At 43.8% G+C, this 9,199-nt stretch overlaps 1 long non-coding RNA gene across 1 annotated transcript; it reads left to right on the top strand.

Annotated features, from left to right (window-relative positions):
* Positions 1 to 777: 777 nt before the first annotated feature.
* On the top strand, positions 778 to 8,938 carry LOC142865876 (uncharacterized). Its single transcript, XR_012915966.1, has 3 exons — positions 778 to 828; positions 3,420 to 3,513; positions 3,876 to 8,938. It is a non-coding gene; the product is annotated as an uncharacterized LOC142865876 (long non-coding RNA).
* The last annotated feature ends 261 nt before the right edge of the window (positions 8,939 to 9,199 follow it).

Here is a 9,199-nt window from a genome sequence, read left to right as displayed (position 1 = left end):
AACAGCCCAAGTGTCCATCAATCCAAGAATGGATTAATAAAATGTTGTATATGTATACCATGGAGTACTATTCAGCTCTAAGAAACAATGGTGACATAGCACATCTTATATTTTCCTGGTTAGAGCTGGAACCCATACTATTAAGTGAAGTTTCCCAAGAATGGAAAAACAAGCACCACATATACTCACCAGCAAATTGGTATTAACTGAACAGCAATGTGGTCACATAGGTACTACAGTAATAGGGTATTGGGCAGGTGGGAGGTGGGCGGGTGGCGGGTATATACATACATAATGAGTGAGATGTGCACCATCTGGGGGATGGTCATGATGGAGACTCAGACTTGTGGGGGGAGGGAGGGAAATGGGCATTTATTGAAACCTTAAAATCTGTACCCCCATAATATGCCGAAATAAAAAAAAAACTGTAAAAAAAAATAAAAATGTGTAGCATGCAAAAAAAAAAATGCCAGGAAACAAGGGATATATTATCTGCGGAGGCCTGGGTAGGAGAACTAGAGATGGAGAGAGGAGCACAGTTATATAAGCTACAGTACCAGAAAGGCCTGCGTTATTTGGCTGGGCCTTTAGGTATTGGTTGAGTTTTCCCTTATAAACCTGGAGCTCAAGGTCGGGTTTCTTGTCAATCATTTCCGACCCTCCAATGACGTTGTTTGTAGGCGGGGCCTTAGACTGGGTGTCCAGGCATCCGTACCACGTGACCAGGTAGATACCGTTAAAGTCTGGATTGTCCTGTGGGGCTTCCGTGGACAGTTTCCCGAGGATATGTGGGAATATGGCGGCACCCGCCTTCCGGGATCAGAAAATGTAAGTTTACTTGGTTTTAATTCTTAATTACTGAGTTTTGTGGTGATCTGCTCAAATCGGGTTTCTGATGTGTTGTGACATCTTTAAGGGATGTGTGCGATGGGCCAATGGATTGTTGACAGGGAAGCTCCCTATTCACGTCCGGCCCAGTGTTGTGCTTGATGGAACAACGTGATGAGTCTTTCCGATCATTTTGTTTGTTTAAATGTTGGTAATGGACACCCCTCCTTTCTCTGGATCCTAAGGTTTTGTGGTGTTTTGAAGTTAAAAATGAGGAAATGATAATGTGATCGACGAGCCGCTGTTGGTATAGCCCCGAAAACGGTGGCTGTTGGTCGCCGGGCACCTGAGTTTGCCTTTATTTTTTACGGTCCTTAGGTCGATATTATCACCACTTATTTCTTTAAAGTTTTTATTTTGCCACCATTCGCCATTCGGTTTTCATATTTCTGTGCCTTTAGAAGAGACAAGGGGGGAAGTTACCTCCTGAGGTGGGGTTATGACAGCCGACTGCAGTTAGCTGCCTTACTTGCCAGTTTAGTCTCTCATTTAACATGATTATATGTTTAATGTAATCTGTTATGGTTCAAGTTCAGAATCGGTCTCCTTCATATGTTGTGTTCACAAGAACAAAAAGTGTTTTGAATATTTCTACGTGAAATGAGGCAATGGACTTCCAGCTTGTTCACTAACCCCAGGGAATCGCCTGGCCGTGCTCCTTGATCTCAGTTTTGTGCTTTTGTATAATGCACTTGTCTATTCAATATCACAGTATTCAGCCAAAAGCACCTCTTAAAATACTTCCTGGTATTGACACTTTAAGGATATGGAAAATAGCAGTCGGGTTGGCAAGAGCTTATATCTTTAAGACCCTAAGGGAATGAAACCCCCAGAGATCCTATTTATTGGTTTAGTTTTTGGTATACTGACTTGGGATTTTTTCATGGCAATCATTTGGATTTGCTTAAATGTGATTTGGCTTTGTTTCATAAATATTTCTCAAACGAAGGTATTTTCAGTGTGCATATTGTGAAGTGATTCATCTGGTTTAGCAGGTGACGTTTTAAATCACGTGACACGGCTGCCCATCAGCCGCTTTTTTTCACACAAATTGGGCCCAGTTTGGCATTTAATTTTACCTGTTCCTCCTCTCATCGCATTCAATTAACTTTTGGTCCCAGGGCTCTTCATAAGGGGCTTTAAAAGGTTTTGTGTTGATAGAGAGTAAATTAATGTAGGATTGATGAATTGCCTTTTGTTTTCTATCATAATTTTTTGTGTTATTATATAATTAAAAATATTCTAGTGTTGTTCTCTCCCCATGAATGTACTTTGTTTCTTTTCTTGTACCCTCTCTCAGCGGATCCATAAATGTACTTTAAAGAAAATGTTGTGGGACAGGGTGGATTGGTAAATGAGGAACGTCATTAAGGGGCCGCGTGCTTGATATTTTACGACAGTGAATGCTCTTAACCATCCCTTCTCCTAGGGTGGAGTTTTATTTTAGAGAAGTCGGTGTTTCCTATCATTGTATTCAAATAAAGGTGCTCCCGCCTGTTCTCATAAGTTTGGGTAAACAGTTTTTGTACTTTGAAATGCACAAGTAAGAAAAATAATGTTTTGATTGGGTTTGTGCTTCGTGCTTTACGACAGCTCTGCCCTCATGTTGCCGGCTACATGAAGTTTGACTTGATTTTACCATCAAATTGTTTTAATATCACTGGATTGGTTGAGGTTTTAGGCTTTGTGTTATCTTATTTCATAGATGTACCCAAATGAAGCAAGCTTTGTGGCATTTTCGATTTCCAACCGCACACATTGACTAAGCCGCCACTTGTTCTACGGCAGTGAATGCCCGGAAGTACTGGTCGCCTGTAACCTCTGCACATTGTTGGGAATTTCATTTCCCACATGAATTGCGTGCTCAATATCACGTTATTTAATCCAATTCTGTCCTGAGACTGTTGCATAAGTTTCCTTTAAATGTAATGGGGAATTTCCCATTTATAAATGAAGAAAGTCACAGATTGAGTGCTTTCACTTATATGGGAGTGAATTGACAATTGCAGGTCATGTTGCACAGTTTTATTTTTCAAGCACAATGGTGTATTTAATGCACTGTTTTTGTTCAAATGTGGTGTTAGTGCCTTTCCAGGTGTTCTTTCATAGAAAAAAAACCAAAAACACGATTCATGTATTTTTTTAGACGTCACAAGTTAAAGAGAAATGAGTGTTGAAGGCCTAGCCTGGGAAGGACAAGAATTGGGTGGAATGGGCTACTTCTATTGACTGATTCCACTATGACCTGTGGTTCCCTTTGAACGGAGCAGTGGAGCCTCCGAAAGGCACTGTTACCTGGTGTTGTGGCACAGTTCCTGCAATCTCTGTGTTACGTTGCCTTTTATGAATTTGGCCTACCTGGCATTGGCTGAATAATTGTGTACTCAGTCCCCACTAGGTATATTCAGCAGCTCTTGTTCATAAGGGTAATAGGATACCCACTCCAGCCCCCTAGCTACATTATGAGTTGCCATGTGTGTGTCCCCAGTGATGCTAGTCTTGCAGATCTGTACAATTGCTATCTCCTTCAGGACCGGTGTTGGAAAAGTCCAGAACTGGTCAGCATGGGAGCCTGTATCATGACTAGCGTGGAACTGGAATTAACTCTCCGGAGGAGCCAGCCAGGTAAGAACAACGTTCAATAGTGTGAGGTGACAAGTGTTGGGCAGAGCGCATCACCCATCTGTTCTTACCTGTACCATCATTTAGGAAGGTGTGGAAACCACTGTCCTGGGACTAGAAGCTAGGAACTGCCATCAGTGTTAAGGTCTGTCCATGGGTGCTGCTTCTTACCTTCATGATTGAGACCCTGCTAGAGACTAACATCTTTTCCCAGGCATTAGTGGTGTTCCTGTGGTCACTGACAATGTCCCATTACAGCCAGCTTGAATTTATTTGAATGCTATGGTTTCAAAAATCCAGATCTTGGCATTTTAGCTTAAAAATTTTGATGCTTTGATCCTATTTGGTATCTTTTGCACTAACAGGCAATAGCAGGATGAACTCGAGTGGATGGTCAAAAGTCAACTCCAGGAATGGAGGGAATGTGGGATGCAGCCCAGATGACTTTCTATTTCTGGTTCAAAAATGGATCTGAAGGTATTACAAAGCCATGTTTATCTACGTAAAAGGGGAGGCTTGGGACCTGTGTGCCAAGTGGCTGGTGGAGAATGGTAGTATGTGGGTCTGCCTCCACCATGGAGGGGAGGGCATTTATTTCAGAGGAGACTTGGAGACAGACAGTAACAATCAAAGTAATGCATAAGTCAGTATGCCTTCAAATCTTCACCCATTCTTGCTTCCTGGCCATTTCTTTGCTTTGCAGACATTACTGGGAGCACACCTCATGTCTCATTCACTGTCTCCAGTACCTGAGTCCAAAAGAGGTGTCCAAGGAAGTAGTATCCCATTTCCTGACTCCACATGTTGGAGAAAAACATTAGGGTGCTCCGTTTAACCCCCTCCCTACCACTGCTCCCCTACCCCTGTACAAGCTCTTTAGAGTTTGCTACATTATCATTTAAATGTTTGTTTTCTTTCCCAGGGCCAGCAAGCCTCCTCAGGGGTGTCTGCGGAATCTCTCTGGAAACCCAACCTCATCAACCGTGCTGTGAAGCAAGAGGCAACCCAGGACTTCAGGCTTTTCCTTCTCCTGAGCAACTTTCTGATCTGGACAACTCAGACACTGCGCATGGAGGCTGCCAGGGATCAGGCCTCTGTACTCATCAGGACTCTTTACCATTTGTCAATGGTGCAGGCTGGTGGGGGCCTGGTAACTGGCAGTGCTAGAGAGGTCTCTCTCTTGGCCTATGTAAAGTCATTTATTTTGTGTGCGGTGATTTATTCATTGAAATGCGGGTGAAGACATTTGACAAGGTGACAGAGGGAATTAACGTGCTAATTGGAAATGTGCACTATCCTAAGATATTCTTATGTTGACTTTGAACCTTTAGTCTCAATGGGTCCTTTTGGGTCCTGTAGTTTTCTATTGGCACACGTTTCGTTGAGAAGGTAGCATCACAGAACTTGAAGTTCACTCACCTTAGTTCAAATTCCACATTTCTTTGGGAAGAGACCCTAAAGTGTCTACCTTTTACTCACTACTTGTCATTCATATCCTTTTGATTTGTCCCTGTCATTGGTTAACTTACTTTTAATCCTTGGAAGATGAGAGTCATTTTTATTTTCCACCCAATGTAAAATTGAGGCCTGAGATCCATGGAAAAACGTTACCCCAACCCATGTTTGTTAACCAAATATTGTGATGATGACCAAGAATGGCTTATTTCTTAGTCAAAAGCCCTTGTGAAACTTGAGGTAACTGTGATGCTTCCTCCCTGTTACACATGCACATGTTGTGCCCTCTGCCTCTGCAATGTCACCGCCATCTTTGGTCTTCTTGTCTTTTGTGAGTGGGGAAGCCTTGGGGGAAGACCGAAATGCGTGTCTTGGTTGATAGGTACACTAAGTAATAGCATGGAAGCAGCATTCTCAAGGTAGAGGATGCCAAAAGGGTGTTTCCCTAATTGGTGGCAGTCCCACTGATTCCAGCCTTTGATGAAAGAGAAGGTGGACCTCCTCAGAATTTAAGCTGAGACTTGGTTCCTTGGACCTTTCCCAGGAGCTCATTCCTAGGCCAGCCTTGTCACTTAATTTTCTCTGCTGTATAGTCATTGAATGTCTACTCACTAGTCATAATGGTAATGTGCTGTAAATTCTTGGTGTGCAGTCTTTCACATCACACTCCAATTTGCCTTAAAGTGCTTTCTCATGCCTGTTTTTTATATGAGTGCTAGGAAGAGAGAGGATTAAATTGGCCACTACAAGGCAAGGCCTTTGACTGAAACTCTGTAGATTATTTAAGTAGAGGGAGACAATTTATTTTGCTACTATTTGATGAAATGGTACAACATACATAAGGGCTGATGTGCTAACTTTTCAACTGGTTGTGAAATGACTTTTCAGTTTATACAGTTGCTATGTAGTCATGTACAAAGCTGAGCGATTTCAGGAGAATATAATGAAATTTAATCCACTGAAATCCCTACATGTAGACATACACTCATACTGTGACCATTTTGTATAATTAGCAGTGAGGCTTTTTCCTGGCAGTACCTATTTTATAAGTTCCAACCTTTGTCACGACTGTTTATGAAGTAAATTTCTGGTTTCCCATTGAGAAATTTGAGAAAAGCCTTTGATACTGTTTGTTATTTTAGAGGCACAATGTTAGCCCTGAGAATTGAAGGCCTGGATCTCCCACCTTAAATACCAACTCTTGTCTTCCTGGTGCCTAAGTGTCTATGCTTGAATATAAGGCACAGGCACAGGTGTAGGCATTAGGCATGGAGAACAATGCAACTGATTGTATTTCTTGTAAGACTGCCTCCCTGTTTGACATTTGTACTCACGTAGAAGCACTGGTCGTTTTGAGAAGCATCTTGGGCTACTGGAAATGATGGTGATGGTTGTGACAATGATGCTGATGGTAGTGGTGATGAAGCCAAAAGAAATAAGCCAGGGCTATCACTGATGGAAAGGTCACTAGAACGAAGCACTGTGCTCAGTACAATGGGTTCTCACCTCATCCTCTCAAAACCATGAGTTAAATGTACTGTTATTCCCATTTTACAGAGTACATTAATGATTACAGAACCTTGCCATGGTAACAAAGGCAGGATCAATTAGGAGGGGGAATAAGATCCAGCTTCAGATGGTTCTGAATCCCGTGGTATTAATCACAGGCTGTGAGAACTTTTAAGAATGTTTTTGTTGCTTGAAAAATAATACCCCAGGCTCCATCTCCTGTCCATTCTGGTCCATGTGGATATCCAGAGGTCACACTGGGTGTTTTTGTAGCAGAAGCAATATGTGCTGATGACAATGCTCCTCAAAAGCCAGGGCAATACACCTTCAACCAATAGATTTCATGGCGGGATCCCCAGCCACTTTGATGATCTGCTCTTGATGGGAATAATTATAGGGATTCAAGGGTGAGACAGGGGTAGAGACTTCTGTGATCAGGAAAGATGGAATGACACGTTGCATGTGGTTGCTCCATCGGGGGCCTATTGACTCTAGGTGGGAAAGGGCTGGGAACAGTGGCACCTGGCAGAGCTGCTGGGAGAAGTGGAGGCTGAGGGACTCTGGCAGGGACGTTCTCAGAGGCTTTGTGTGTTCAAGGGAGTGTCTCCCGCCCCTTCCCCATGCCTGGCACTGCACCAGAGGGTATTGTGGAATGTGACTTGGGAAAATCTGGCTCTTGGGCAAAGATGAGACTTTATTAAGGGGGCAGAACTTGGCTGTCCATTATGAATGAGCATTCTGAACTTCCCTGTTAATGAGGACTTAACAATTTCTGGCTAATCAGGTGCACTGCCTTAGCCTATGGGAAAGGGCTTGGAGGAACGTGTTATTATATGGTATCATCATAGATTAATCTGTGGGAGTCTTCTGAGAGGCACCTGTGTTTTTTTCTGGGGTACGTTTCTCCCTTGGATGGTCTCACCACTGAGTCTTTCATGCTGATAATGAGCTGTGTTCACAAGTGGAGACTGATGAAAGTGAACTGCTGTTGCTATAGGGCCTCCCAATTCACTGCTTTACCCTCTGTCAAATGGCTTGAGGAAATGTGATCCTTCCCCTATTATATGTAGCCTCATAGGGTAATCTGAGCGTGTCTTCTTAGAGGCACCTGTTATTGTTTCTGGGGGACATTTCTGTCTTGTATGGTCTCAACACTGAGTCTTTCATGCTGATAGTGAGGTGTGTTCACTAGCAGACACTTATGAAAGTGAACTGCTTTTGCTGCTATGACCTCCCAATTTACTTAACCTCTCTCTCCTCCGTCCCACTCCAGTGGCTCTGAAGCCTTGTGTAAATTCCTATAGGAACGAGACAGCTTCACCGGCAGTATCTGTAGCAAGTAGAATTTTGAATCCAGTGGAGACACATTTGATGGCCAGTGGTCAGGCTGTCTCCTCCTATGCTAATGTGCTGAACACAAGGGTTTGCACTATGCACAGCAAGGGTGCCCCAGGGATCATGAGCACTCCTGTTTCAGAGAGGGGGAATGAAGTTGGCGTTTTGGCCAAGCATTTCTCTATTAGCTTCCTACACTCTTCCGTTGATCATACTCTGCACTTTGGTGGGAAGGAAAATCCACATGGGTTCTGCCACTGACCAAAATATGAAGCTGGTGACGCTGGGATCCTCTTGCATGTCTCCCCTTGAGCCTGCTGTCCAGGAACCTTCTGAGTTATGTTAGGTGTCCAGAATGGCAACTTAAGTTGTCTTGTTGGTCATGCTGAAAGGGGCACATCCCTGTCAGCTGAACGTGTCACGTTTCCCGTCCACTGATGTAAACTGTCACCACTTTGTGGTCTAGCCCATCAGTCACTTTGCTCTTCTCAGAAGGGTGTTTACATAGGCACGAGAAGTTGCCTGAACCCTCAAGACTGTCCTAGACAGCTCAGTGAGGGATTCATGCATCTTGTGTAGTACCACAGCCACTGAAGCTGTTAAAGGACAGGAGGCAGTTGCAATGTGAAGAAGGGAGGGCTCCGAGGTCTCCCTATTTCAGGGTATTCCAGGATCCTAGAAGGAATGTCAGGAGTCTCCTGGGCATGAGGAGAATATAGAGAGTTTGGAAGACATGGGAGTTGGGGGTGAATATCGTGATGGGCAATAGCGTTCAAGGAGGCACCTGCCTCTTTGCCCCTTCCCCTCCCTTGCAGCACGTGTGGGTCGGCATAGCTGGGGAACCAAAGACAACAATGTACCTTCATGGAGGTGATACAGGAAAATATGTGCCTAGGGATGTTGATACATTTATGATGGGGGCAGGTCCTTATTTTCCCTTTCCTGGTCATTGGGGGTTTATGTGTTGTTGACATTTTGGCTGTGTCCACTCCTCTGTGCACTGCCCTAGACCTGTGAAAAATGGCCACAGGTGTAGGTGGGGCTTCACTCTCTTATATTGTTGCATAGTGCAACAGGGGGAAGGAGAACTGGGCTGGATGTTCTGTTGCCTTTATTGGTACTTCTGTCCTTCCTGGCCCACTGTGTTCTCTCATCTCCTTTGTATTCCAGGATTTTCTCCTGTAACTATAGGGAGCCTTGTGTGCTGCCTGTGCTGTGCATTTGCCTCTTTTGTAGTCAGACCCTGATGAGATTCTGGATTCAGCTGCTTAAGGTGTCCCCTGTGTGCCTAGCTCTCATGCAGTCCAAATATGTTACTGTCAGGTCCTTGTCCATTCCTGATTGTAAAATTGGCAGAAGCATATTTGATTTTTCAAAATGTTTACGACAT

Source organism: Microcebus murinus, chromosome X, assembly GCF_040939455.1.
Source record: "Microcebus murinus isolate Inina chromosome X, M.murinus_Inina_mat1.0, whole genome shotgun sequence".
Classification (NCBI taxonomy): domain Eukaryota; kingdom Metazoa; phylum Chordata; class Mammalia; order Primates; family Cheirogaleidae; genus Microcebus; species Microcebus murinus.
The sequence above is the reverse complement of the archived record's forward strand: the minus strand, read 5'-3'. Positions and strand labels throughout refer to the sequence as shown.